This window comes from Herpailurus yagouaroundi, unplaced genomic scaffold (genome assembly GCF_014898765.1).
Source record: "Herpailurus yagouaroundi ecotype Mexico unplaced genomic scaffold, PumYag 184, whole genome shotgun sequence".
Lineage (NCBI taxonomy): Eukaryota > Metazoa > Chordata > Mammalia > Carnivora > Felidae > Herpailurus > Herpailurus yagouaroundi.
In genome coordinates this window covers 38,060,538-38,074,615 of record NW_024412415.1, presented here as the reverse complement: position 1 = coordinate 38,074,615, position 14,078 = coordinate 38,060,538, and positions in this window count along the sequence as shown.

The window sequence follows — 14,078 nt, the reverse complement described above, 5'->3', positions numbered from 1 at the left end:
ACGCTAGCAAAATCCAGTTAGAAAATGGAAAAGGGAAAAGAAAACAAAATCCCCAACACGAGGTTTTGGGTTTTGTTTTTGTTTTTCAATTCTTGTGCAGTTAACATGCAGTGTTATCTTCATTTCACGTGTACCATACAGCCATTCAACGGTTCTACATATTACTCAGTGCTAATCAAGACAAGTGTACTCTTAATCCCCTTCACCTATTTCACCCACGCAACACCCTCCCCCCACGGCCCGGGGGGGGGGGCCCCACCCCACGAGTTCTTCAGTGATTCCTCGAGCGTGAGCAAATGGAGCGATACATCAGCCCAAGGGCACTCAAAGTTCAAGAAGAAGCTCCAAGCACCAGGGACCTGGCTGGGACAAAGGGAGATGGGACACAGGGCAGAGATGGAGAGAGCAGAGAAAGGAGGAAGAGGAGGGTGTCCCGGAGCATCCGCCAGGACTCGCAACTGGTGGGCTTGGGCCGGAAGCTGCCCTGTTAGCAGAAGACCCCAGGCCTTTGGGCCCGATTCCCGCGGCCCTGGCAGACGGCAGCTCGGGACAGTGAGACCCAGGTAGTTCCCAATGGTTCGGTGAACCTGGGCTCACCGAGGGGCAGGACTTGCCCACCGGGGGGATCCAGGCTGCACCGGATATGGTGTAGAGGGCTGCAGACACTGATGCAGAATCTACACCCACTACAGGCCACAGACTCCCAGCAAGTGAGATTCTAGCTAAAAGAGTGTTTCTGAACATTTGATGGGCTGATTGCAAATTGTGCTTCAGGATTCATTAAAGCTGCCTTTCCAAGAGAACCTGTCAAGGCAAAGAGACATACCCAACCAACCTCCAAGTTCCACTCTGATGCCAAGGGGCTCACTCCCCAGCTCCCTGCCTCCAGACTCCTAGCAACTGGGCCCTGTCTTGCTTGAGGTAGCATGATTCCCCTGGAGGCACCCAGCAGAACTGCTGGTGTATCTGGCACAGGCCATCTGGCTTCTAGGACCTAGTCTCAGAAAGTAAAGCTTGTAGTCTGCTCTTCCATTTTCCGTGGTGTGAGTATGGCATGATATCCCTGTGTGGCTCCTCTCGGATGTTGGGTAATCTCTGCATTTTCCATCACTCGCCCTCGGAGAAATCCCACAGCCAAAGGCGTGACTACTGGCCAACATTTCAGGGTAGCAAACTCTCTTGCCTGCTTTCTCTTTCTCTTTTGCCCTCACTTACAGACTCCATCTACACTTTTAAAAAAACCACTGTCCCCATACCTCAGCACTACTGCCCCTGTCCGGGGTCCAAGGATAGGACAGTCTCCTCTCAGATGACATGTTGCCATTTACAGGGAGGTTCGGTGCAAAGCAGTGGAGCTTCCGTGGTGAAATTTTCGGCACTAGGACAACAGATAGGGGCATTTTAGTCACTGTACTAGGTAAAGACTGAATTATTCGGTGCTTGAAAACAAGAAATTAATGAGAAGCAATGTGGTGCTTCAAACCCCTCAGGAAGCTGTGGTGGCCCCATGGTTGGGAGGAGGGAAAGGGCAGCCGAGAGGAAACAAATATATATCAAGCACCTGCTAGGTGCTTTAACTGTGATGTCCCATGAAATCCACAACCACAGGGCATAGGTGTTATTTACACCTGGATCACTTGGATTCCACATCCACAGGCTGTATTCTAAGGCACTGGCCCCTGTCTGCTCCTTAGAAAACTGAGCTTTAGGGGTGCCTTAGGTGACTCAGTCAGTTAAGCATCTGATTTCGGCTCGGGTTATGACCTCATGGTTTGTGGGTTCGTGCCCTGCATCAGGCTCTGTGCTGCCAGCTAGCGCCTGGAGCTTGCTTCAGATTCTGTGTCTCCCTCTCTCTCTGCCCCTTCCCTGATGGAGCTCTGTCTCTCTCCCTCTCAAAGATACATAAACATTAAAAAATTTAAAACAAAAGAAAAGAAAACTGAGCTTTAGGCAGCAGCCCCCAATTCTTCACCAGATGCTAATCTCCTCCCCTTGCAAACCTACTTGTCTGCTCTGTTTCCCACCTCCCTCAGTCACCTCATCTACCTTGGTGCCTAGAATTACCCTGTTAATGCTTCCTACACTGGGGATCAGAACTGCCCTCCTATCAGTGCTCGGTAACCGTCCAGGTCTGGCTGTGAGAGGCCACACTCAGCGCCATGCCCTCCAGGAAGGGGCCTTTTTAGGCAGAGGACAAAGGGTGGAGCACAGAAAGGGAAGGAGGGCACAGAGTTCTTTTGCAAGCTTTGCCTTCGTGCCCCACTCCCCACCCTTCCCTCTTCTGCAAGCTCATAGATTAGAGTCCACTTCCGAAGCCCGGTATCAGGAAGAAGATTCTACCGGGTGGGTTTGTCTGGCCTAATTCACCACGTCCCCCTGGCTCCTTGGTCTTGTCACCATGGAAACCTCGTGAGGTCACCAGTATCATTAAAATGGGAGGGAAAAAGTGTTTCTCCCTCTCCCCAAGAGGGCACCCGCTTGGCTCCGGTGGCTTCCGTGTCAGAGTGAGGAGGACAGCATGCAGGGTGAGGGGAGAGATTGCGCCCCATCCTCAGGGATGTATTAACCTCTTGATACCCAGGATGCTGGCTGCTCAGACACAAGCCTTCTGTATCCCTGAACATTTTCAGGCATCCTTGCCCAGAAAGAAAGAATCCCGTATCTTTGCACATGTGTCAAAGCAGGCTCCATGCTACACCCGGAGAAGTGCGAACGGGCTCTTCCCAGGCAACGCTACCAAGTAAATGCTCATCTATCAGACCCAGGTGGTGGTGGGGGCCGCTGTGGGAGAAGAGAGGGGGAGCCCCTCGGCCAAGGGTGAGAGCGGGGATCGCTGGTTGGGGCTGACACAGGAGTGGCAGGGGTCAGGGTTGGTGCCATAGACCCTTTAGCCCTTCTTCCCACATGCTCCAACAGACCGTGGATGCTCGCCGGCACTCGAGAGGGCCCAGTGCACCTACTGCTCCCCTCAGAGGTCAGCAGTGGGGCCGACAGCTCCGCTCCTCCTCTCCACCTCTGTTCTGCACACAAGTCAACTCTGGCCCGTCTTCCTCCCACGATCCGCAAAGTCTCTCGGCTGCCCTCCGGGAGCCCAAATTTCTCTTGCCACTTTCAAGACCCTCCCCAGCACCCACCGCCGTGAAATTTCTCCCCAACCGTCCTGTCGGCCAGTAGATCTCCTCCCTTTTCTTGGCACTAGACTCAGGCTGCTTCTTTTAATCACACTGTTCCCCAAGCCTGAGACAACCTCTCCCTCCTGTGATGTCTGTGTAATCCCATATTACATTTTTATCATCACTTGTACCATTTCCACAACGCCCCACATCACCGCAGGGACGTCGCTAACCCTCCACTACCACGGCCACCACCGCCACCACCATTGGACTCCCTTCCCTGCCACCACCATCACCACGGCCACCATCGCCATCACCGTGATCGCCTTCTAGCTATCAGTGCTCCCCCACGCCCCCGCACCGTCTCCTCACAATGCCGCACCCCCTCTCACCTCCACCGTTATCTGTCACCACCCATGTCTTCACTGCATGACCACTTATCATTACCAGCACTAGGCTGGACTCGTGATCATCACCACCATTTGGAGGGATGTAACGTTTCCCTTCATATGATCAGTGGTTCGATCAGTCAGTCAATTTCAAATCCCTCCATGGTGGCCATGGAAGAATCCATATAGGGAGGGGCAGCTGGGTCACATGGCCCCTCATTCTTGCTCCCTGGGTCTAATTGCTCACTGGTTGCCATTGTTGTCACCAAAGTGGGGCATGGGGGCTCTTTCTGTAGCACCTCAGGGCATGACTGAGACATAGCTAGAACGCTAACAGTAAGGGGGCCATAATATGAGCGGCTGCAGAGAGTAGAAATCAGTGAAAACTCGTTCAGTGACACGACAAAAGCCCTTGGAAAGTGCATTCTCAGAAATTTTACTTCTAAGAACCCAACCTAAGGAAATAATTAGATAAATGTGCAAGGATGATGTGTGGGTGTTATAATAGCAAAAACTGGAAACAGTCTAAATGTAAAAAGAAAAAAAAAGAGATGGCTTTTAAAAAATCACATGGATTAATATGCAGCCATTAAAACAGAAAATATAGATTTATCTCAGGATGTAAAAATATGCTAACTCTGCATTGTTCGTGAACAAAAGCAGGTTTGATATCAGCATTTGTAGAATAGCCCCCCTAGTTCTGAAAAATATAAACGTGTTCGTGAAACAGAGTGAAAATAGTTTATCTTCACAGTTGGCACCAAATTCTTCTTGGACAGGAAACTGTCTTTGTTTAGAAAAAAAAAAAAAAAAAGCTTGGTCAACTGTTTAATCAGATGATGGTCGCAAACCACTCAGCATGAGACAAGGAGAGGAAGTCCTTTGGCTCCTAAGGAGGATAGCAGAGAAACACACAGTGATCAGAGAAGGGAGAGAGATAGGGCAGTTGGCCTGGAGGAGATGGGACATGTGTACCAGGAAAATTCCCTGGCCATTTGGGGGGGGGGATAGAAAACTCTCGGGGGGGGGGCCCCTGGCCTCTGCTTGCATAGCTGCATATGGGCTACTTCCTCTTCTCTCCCACATCAAATATGTCGTCAGCTTCCAAGTTTTCCATTCATTCAGAATGGACTTGGAGAAGGGGCCCAATTGCAGGTCTGATCCACCCCAAGTGGTTGTTTCTGGTGGGGTATATGATGGGATAGTACCTGCATGATTTAGTTTTGTTTATTTGTATTTTCTGATTTTCTAAAATAAACATTAATGAAAAAAATGTACATTTCAGGAACCACACATTGGGAATACACCAGAGAGTCCGGAACCAGATCACCTGAGTTTAAAAGAATGGCCCACACCCCCCACCACAGACCCCCAAAGTGCCTGCACATTGTGGGCACAGTCTTGACGCGCCCCCCACCCCCACCCAGGACCATCCATCCAGATGTTCAGTACCTTGGAACCTGGTCCCGAGAGTAACATTCTGGGAAGATACAAGGAATTCCCAATCCTGTGTCTAAACTTAGGTCTGTTTTCTCAGTCTGATATCTGCTCAGAGGACCCACATCTTCCTGTGTGGTTAACAACAGGAATGACCCCCTTTTACAGGGGGTGTCCCGCAACTCACAAGGACTTAGGCATTCACAGCATGGTATCTTAAGATAACACATACGACAATTTCAATAATCACACAAAAGATGCACACACGTACCAGCAGTGTGGCTGTGTTTTGGAAGACCACCATCACCACCGTAGCCTCCAGCCCCCTTTTATCCAGCCAGTTCTGCCTCCATTTGGGGTTAGCTTGAGGTGGGCCTGAAGGGACACAAAAAAGAGGAACTGGGGGAGGACTGTTTTGGCCCCATCTCCTGCCGTGTCCCTAATCCGCACAAAACCCTGTGCGGTTCATTCACTTGGTATTCAGTGGAATAATGTAGCTGGTAATGAATTTGTTTTGCATTCAGTTGGATAACACTGTTAGTTATGAATTTATAATTTGCAAAGGGATAAGGCTTTTTTTTTTTCTTCGAGGCGTCAGAGAAGCTGTTGCTTACAAACTTGTAATTCGCCGCTGCAAATCCATCTGTAAATGACACTATTGCAAGCCGAAAATCTCTCAGGCACGGGGGATACAGCCTCAGAATTAAATTGTGTGTTTGACAAGAACCTGCTGTTCTGTCCTGCCCCGGCCCCGTCGGCCCCTCCCTTCCTCATGCGTTCAGGCTCAGCCTTGCCAGCTTGACTCTGGCAGTTCGGCTCCCCCCACCCTTACCCCCAAGTCATCCAGTGCCAGCCCCTGAGGGGGTGGGGTGGGGTGTGCAGACGGGCTCGGCCAACACAGGTGTAATCTGGGCCTGTGGAACGAACACAGAAGCCCACTCTCCATTCCCCCTAACTCCTTCTGGGCCTCTGTTTCCCCATCATGGGAGACCCCAACCCCCTTAGAAGTGTTTCCCACAGATTTGTCAGCCAGAGGGGTGGTGACTGCGCCCAGGGGAGTGCCCCCCCCCAACCAGGACTGAGCCCAGACTACAGGAAAAGGGTGGGAGTACTGGCCCGAGGACCAAAAGGACAGTGATCCGTAAGACCTCAGCCCACACAGACTACACGGAGCCGAACCTCTTTGTCTCAACCATTTCTGGGCTCTTGTGTTTTATATTTTGGGTCTTACTTCGTTTTTGCTTCTCCCAATTACTATTCACCCATTTATCTTTTTTTTTCCTTTTTTTAGTAAAAGTTTCTCTTGAAGAGTTAACTCAGGACGAAAATGAAAAGGAGGCTCAACCCATAGCGGCGCTGTAGAAGGAAACTGGTGCCGGGTAGAAAGGCAGGGCTGGGAAAAAAACTCGAAGGCGCATCAGCAGGGAGTCAGCCATCCTCGGCACGGGCCAGACACCGATTGGGAGCACCGGGGCACAGCGTAACCTCTGCCGTGGAGGCTCGAGGCTCTGCCAATGATCGGGCAGCGAGGACAAGGTGAGACCACTGTTTTGATCGAAGGAATCTGTGTGTTGTGAGGTCCCATGGCAGAGGCTGTGTGACCTCCGGCAAGTTGCTTAACCACTCTGAACTTCCTCCGTTGTCCGTCAGTATCTGCTGAGCACTTGCATTGTAGGCCGTCAAAAGGATGTACGTGCAGTCTCACGGGGAATCCAGGCATCACATTATTACAAATAACTGGGGGCATAGTCTGGGGGAGAGTCCTGGGAAGGACTGAAATTGAAGCCAGGATCTGAAGGATGAATGGAAGTTAGCTGGATGGAGACGGAAGAAGAGTGCCCCTGGGGCAGAGGGAACAGCATGTGCCACAGTCTAGAGGCAAGACACGTAACATGTGCATCCAGGGTGCTGAACGAAGGTCAGTGTGGCTGATGTGCGGGAGTAACAGGAAGCGGGGAGAGTAGCTGAGAGAGCTGCAGGGTCCAGACCACCCAGGGGCTCGTGGGCGCCCTACAAATGTGGGATTTCAGGGAGATGTGAAACACGTGACGGTTTTAAGCAGGGGAATGATCTATCCGACTCAGTGTTTTGCGATCCTTTTGGCGCTATGGGGCTAATGCCTTGAAAGGACCAGTGAGCACGTGGTAGGGGGTGGATTTCATTGTCTGGCGGAGACATGATGGTGTCTCAGACAAAGGGGGTGGCAGCGGAGAATGGAGACAGGGGAAATAGGCAGGAGGCAGAATGAGCTAGAGGTGGATTTGATGTGGGGGGTGGAGACAGGAAGGTACCAAAAAATTCCAGAGTTTCTGTGAGAGCCGCAGAGATAGGGGATCGGGGTTGCGCAGGGGTGGGGGCGGGGGGCTTGTGTCAGAAATATCCCGGGTTTAGTTTTGAATCTGAGCTCCCCGGGAGGCAGAGGATCTCACGAGTCTGGAACCTGGAGAGAATCTGGGCTGGAGATGCGTTTCGGGGATGAGGAGCCTTGTCGGTGGCATCGGCGACCACTAGACGGGTGGGGGCGGGGGGGGGGGGCCGGACAGGCCGGAGGGGGTAGGATGAGGGTTGAGGATGAACAGGACAACGTAAAGCTGAGCCTGGGGCAACTCCAGCGCTCCGGACAGGGCAGGGGGGAAAGTGGCGGAGGCAGCTGAGAGCCAGGGGTGAACACTCAGCCAGCAGAAATCCCGGAAGGCTTGGTGCCCCTGAAGTTGAGGGCAAAGAGGGGGCTGACTAAAGAGGTGGTTAACTAACTGAATGCAGTGGGAAGACAAAGTCAGATCAGGACCCGGGGTGGGGTGTCTTGGAGGTCACCGGTGACCTTAGCATTTCACTAGACGAGCGGCACAAGCAGGTGCCAGATCGCTAAGGGAGGGAGAATCAGCGGGGGCTGGGGAAGAAGAGGCAGGGCATCTTGGGGAAGAGACAGCTCTTGGGGTAAGTCTGGCTGTGGAGAGAGGAAAGTCGAGCCAGTGCTTGGAGAGGGAAGTGGGATCTTACTTTTAAGACAGAAGAGTTTAGAAAGCAGGTTTAAATGCTGATGGACAGAAACCAGGAGAAAGAGGCGGGGGGCAGGGGGGTGGACGGTGATTTCAGTGACAGGAGAGCAGAGAGTGAGGGGTAATGGGTAACATAAGACTCCCCAGAAGACAGGAGGGGATGATAACAACACAGTTTGCTCATGCTGTTGGCAGACTAATGCTGTTAGTGGGGTCTGGGTGTCAAAGGTTCAGGGGAGGGAGGGGTGCGAAGCCTCGGAATGGGCACTGGGGCCTGGGGGGGTGCTGAGTTATGTGCCCTGTTCCTTCTCTCTAGCTTTTTCCATCCCAGGTCACCTTAAAGCTATTTTGTTTCATAAAGACGTAAGACAAATAAGCATTGTAGAGATTCCATATTCACGAAACATGGCTTGAGAAGTCACTACAGCAGACTCTGCTGGACGTCGAGGACACGGAGGTATCTGCTCTCCAGCAGCTCGTGGTCCGGTGGGGGAGGGTCGGACTCACAGTGACAGTGTAGTGTGGCAAGTGCCGCACTCGCAGTGGACAAGGGCTCTGTGGTGGTGCAGAGGAGGGACCTCACGCACGGCGAGACTATGTCAGGAGGGTCGGGCGGTTGGTCTCCCGGAGAAGAAGAAGGCGAGCATTCCACCCAAAGAGGAGAGCGGGTGTATTGGCTAGTGTGTTGAAGAGCTGCGAGTAGCTCCTCCTGGCAGAAGCGATGGGAGCAAGAGGCCACAGAGAGGAGGTTGCGGAGACAGACAAGGGCCAGCTCCTGAAAAGAGCAGAATGCCAAACTAAGGACACCGGATTTTCCTTGTAGGAATGGGGAAGCCATGGAGGGTCATAAACAGGTAGATCAGAAAGCTGACGTCAGACGGGGCGCCGGCGTGGCTCGGTCTGTTCAGCTTCCGACTTCAACTCAGGTCATGATGTCGTGATCTGCGAGTTCGAGCCCCCGCGTTGGGCTCTGGGCTGACAGCTCCGAGCCTGGAGCCTGCTTCGGATTCTGTGTCTCCCTCTCTCTCTGCCCCTCCCCTGCTCGTGCTCTGTCTCTCTCTCGCAAAAATAAATAAACATTAAAAAAAAAAGGTGGGGGCTGATTCCAGCAACAGTGGACTCCACAGAGTAAATCTGAAGGTTGGCAGATCCATTAGTTGGCCATCAGCTAATGCAGGGGCCAGTGGGTCCAAGACAGGGTCTGGTCATCAGTAGAGAGAAGAAACCTGTCTACACAATTTTAAGAGGGTGGAATGAACAGCACTTGGTGCCCAGTTGGATATGGGAAAGCAAGAGTCTAAGATGATCACAGGTTTCCAGCTTATGTGGAAGGCTGGAGGGTGGCGCCATCGTCCGAGATGGGGGAGATAAGAGGGGGTACATTTGGGGGTGGGAAAGACAATGGGTTCTGGCTTGGGCACACTGAGTTAAGGTGCCTGCATGACATCCTCATGGAAATGTGTAGCAGGCAGGTGGCAATACGGTCTGAAGTTTTGGAATAGTCTCTTCTGGAAATAGCAAATTGGAAGTCAAGAACCTTTAGGGAGTGTGGCAGACTTCCCTTGGGGAAAGTGTACAGAGTGAGAAGAGAGTCCTAGTGAGAATCCTCATGGATCACCAACATCCCAGGGACCAGAGGAAGAAGAATCCTTGAAGCCAACTCAGAAGCAGCACTCAGAGAGGTAGGAAGAGAACCAGGAGAAAATGAGCTATGATGCTACAGAGTAGAGGGTGCTCCAGTTATCAGGGTCGGGACCACAAAACGATCACCTTGGACAGGGGACAAAGAGGGTCTGCTGGTCTTAGCAAGCACAAGGTCTTGCTCAGTGAGGGTGATTTCAACAATGCAATGACAGCTGAAACCAGGCTGTGAAGTTTAAGGAATGATCGGAAGTGAGGAAGAAGAGGCAACCGGTGTACAAAAATCTTCGGAAAACCTTGCCTTGGCTGGGGAGATTACAGCGAGCAGGAAGGTGACAGAAATGTCCCCAGACATGGCTTCCTCGATAGGAGCCCCACCGCTGTCCAGCTGCAGAAAAACACATGTCGTCGCCTCCTCATTCCGAAATGGCCTTTCCCAGGAGATCAGATATAGGCACTCCTTTACCTGGGGATTTTCTCATGGAAAGTTTGCCTATAATATTATCCATCGATCCCACCTTTGTGTTCAGAAATTTCCCTAGGCTGCAAATATTGACAACAATATTTATGAACACTTACTAAGCCCTGTGCTGAACATGTTACATGGCGTTAGCCCTCAAGATAACTACCAAGATACTTGGTATCTTGGTATCTACCAAGAAAGAAGGGAAACTGAGGCTTGGGAAGATTTAGCAAGTCACGTGGTTAACAGAAAAGCCAGCATGTGGGCCTTCCAACTCCACTGCCAAAGTGAGAGCTTCTCTATTATCTATTTTCTCTGAACGTGCTCTCTCTGGCTCTGGCTCTGCCTCCCTGGTGCCAGGACCCACTCTTTTTGAGAATTCAGCCTGCAGACTGAATCCTGGTTTCCTCCTGACCTGCATGCCAGTCTCAGTCCTATGCTATCAGTCACAATGGATTGCGGGCTAATAAAAACAGCTACCATTTTTCTAGCTCTTGCCTCCCATGCCCCCACCTGGGGCACAATGCTTGGTGCTTCCTGTTCTTATCTCATTCCATCCCCAAGGCAACCCTATGCAGTCTCTATGACTTTGACCATTTTGCAGATAAGGAACCTCAAGTTCAGAGAGGGTAAGTAACTTCCCCAAGATCACACCGCTAGTAAATGGCAGAGCTGGAATTGAAACCCAAGTCTGCCTGATGCAAAACCTTCCAGTACCCACTCTCCCCTTCCATGGCCACACGGCAGCAGTTCCCAACCCTCGGGTTGCAGGATCTCTGACATCCCACCCTATCTGGGAATCCAATCACTTAGTCATCCGTCAGCATTCCCTGAGTGTGTTTGTCAGACTCCTATTGGTCGTGTGAGACACAAACCCAACGAAACCAGTCGGAACAATAAAGGGATTTATTGGCTCTTAGAGATGGATAGGATGTAGTTGCAGCTCCCAGGACTGAAAGAAAGGCTGCCAGGCCATAAAAGCCAAGATTGGGACTCAGTGCCACCAGCGTGCTCTCTAAACTCCTCTCCCCTCTGTTGCCTGGCTTGGCTCCTCCAGTTAGTGGGAGAGTTGGCTGTCAGCAAACTTTGCATCCTGGTAGGAAGAAGGCTTCCCTCCCCCCCCTGCATCTACATATCAATCTCCGGGAACGAGTCTGATTGGTTCCGCTTGGGTAGTGTGCCCACCCCTTGGGCCAATCACTGGTGCTAGAGGATGAGGCTCTTTGACACCTGCAGCCCACCTGCTGGCAATGGGGTAGGATAAGTGGGAGTAGCGGGCTCTGCAACGGACGACCCACCAGGTCTATGTGACAACACGGGGGAGTTTCCTAAAGGAAGGGGATGTCAGAAGTGGGATGATGGAAAACGGGCTGAAGAGGTAAAAGCCACCGTCACAGTCCACTACACGGGTCCGTGTGAGAGACGGGGGCGGGCACGACACAGACACCATCTTGGGGGAGGTCACAGCCTCCGGAAGAAATAAGGCTTGTAGACACAAAGCCGTTAAGAAGAATTGATGGCAGCTACCATCCATGGAGTACCTACCTGGTGCCAGGCATTGGGCCAAGCACTTCCACAGGCATTATTTTATTCCAAGCTCACAATGACCCTGGAAAGTAGGTACCATTATCATCCCTATTTTTCTGAGTCAAAGAGACATTAGAAGACAACTTTTTTTTTTTTTCCTTTTTGGCAAGGCAGCCAATATAGGGAAAAATAAAAATGTTTATGGGCTCCTTATCCTCGCTCAGAGAGGTTAAGTGACTTGCCCAAGGTCACACAGCCAGCACATTAAATGAACATCCTGGGAAACATTTGGTTAGGGGCCAAAAGAGTGCTCCTGTTTTTCTCTGCCAACTAAGGACTAGGGAAGGCTGTCTGGAGATGGCAGGGGGATGGAATATGGATCTAAGCAGAAATCTGAAGGCTGGGACATCTGGGTAGGCAGCCAGGAAGGTTGAGGGGAAGAGAGAATGAGTTAATCTCCAAACTCTAAGGAAGGCAAGCCCGAGCACCACCCAGAACCTAGTTATTCCCTCTCACCCGTGACAGCCCTTTGGAGATTTATAATCAGACTTATAACCTTCTGAGAATTCTCTTCTTAAGCCCGCTCTGACCAGCCCACCCCTTCTTCACAGGACATTTACACCAGTCCCCTCCTCTCCTCCATCCTGGCTGTCCTCCTAGGGATCCACCCAGTGGACTGGGGTCCTAGATATTTGATCCCCACAGGTGACAGAAGAAATGTCACCTCCCTTTTTCTACACAACTCACTTCTATTAATGAGACCCAAGATCAACTAGGTATTAAGCAGTCACATCTTACCCTCTGAAACCAAGCTCTCTGTCTCCTAACACTGACAGTTCAAACACATCTCCCCCATTCCGGACATGGGCGGATGGTTCCATGGACCTCAGGCTAGAGAAACTTGTTCTCTTTCCTCAGGCTCAGCCCATTTTTGATCTTGGCTAGTCTTAGCATCATAGCTTCTGTGCAAATGGTCGGTGGGACTATGTGATTCCAGTTCTAGGAGGTACCTAGAGCGGTCACATTCGTAGGCACAGAAAATGGAATGGTACTTATTGTTTACTGCATTCAGAGTTTCAGGTTTTCAAGATGAAAAGAGTTCTGCAGATGGATGGCGGTGGTCATTGCACGACAATGTGAATGCACTTAGTGTCACTGAACTGCACGCTTAAACATGGCTAAGATAGTAAATTTCATGTGTATTTTACCACCATTTTTTAAGTGATAATTGCTGGGGCCTCTCGTTTCCCCATGTCCCCAGGAGAATATCTCCCCCGCCCCAGGCAGCTGGACTCCCACCCTCACCGCTTCTGGAAGACCCGGGGTCTTGCAGAAGACCCCTGTGCACACACCTCTGAGAGAGCTTGGAGAACAAGTGAAACCATTGGTACCCTTAACACTTCGCTGTCCCTGGAATTCAGTCTCCCTGTTGGGCCAGCCTCAAAACAACCATCCAGCCCCACCTCTCTTGATCATTCCTCCACCTCTAGCTCAAGATCTCGACTTCCCTGTCATCTGAACTTTTGTCAGTGTCACCTAGACTCACTTCTGTTCCTCACTAAACCAGTCGGCACCCAGTGCCCAACAATATGGCTCCTACCACCTTCCATCTCCTCCCTCCCCACCCCCAAAACCTTCCCCTGCCACATCACCAGTGGCCTCCTAAGTCCCAAGCCAGTGGGTACTTTCCATTCCTTCCCTCCCGGCAGCTCTCCACAGCCTGTGACATGGCCGAGCATGCCTTCCTCCAAACCCTGCCCTCCCAGGCCTGCACGACACCCTACTCGCGTTCTCCTCCTACCTCCCGGACTGTCCCTGCTCCAGGGACTCTTTCCCAAAGCTCCAGCCTGGACCTACTGCTTTTAGTACTAGTCTACACAATCTTCCTGCTTAATCTCATCCCCTCAAATAATGATTCAGTGAAACAAAAAAAACGACCCCCAAGGCCAGACATAGATCCATATACTCAACTGTCTTCAGGATGTCTCCACCTGTCCCAAACTGGACTTTTCATCTTCACCCCAGATGCGTTCTTCCTCTCTGTTCTCCGACAAAACTGGCAGCACAAGCATCTACCCGGTCTCCCCAGCTATAAGCCATAAGCTGTAAGAGGCATCGTGGACTCCCTCCCTCTCAAAGTCCAGCCAGTCTCTAAGCCCTGTTCTAGTCTCCTAATTTTTTTTTCAAAGCATCCCCTCCTCTCCGTCTCTGCTCCCGCTCGGGCCCCTCCTCTCTCGGCTGGATTCATGCAACAGCCTCCTAACTGGTCCCCTCCCTGTGGCCTAGCCCTCAGCTCCCCCATCCACAAGGCCACAGTCGGTCTCCTGAGAAGGCAAGCAGGACCAGGTTCCTCCCTGATATCACCCTCCCCTCTGCCCCAGGAGAAAATCCAAGCGCCCAGCTGTGGCTTCCAAGTCTCTCCAGGATCTGGTCTTCCTCTAATCCACTGTCCACAGAGCTGTCAAACAGGTCATCGCTAAAGGGCCCAGGGTGTCAACCCCCCCCCCCC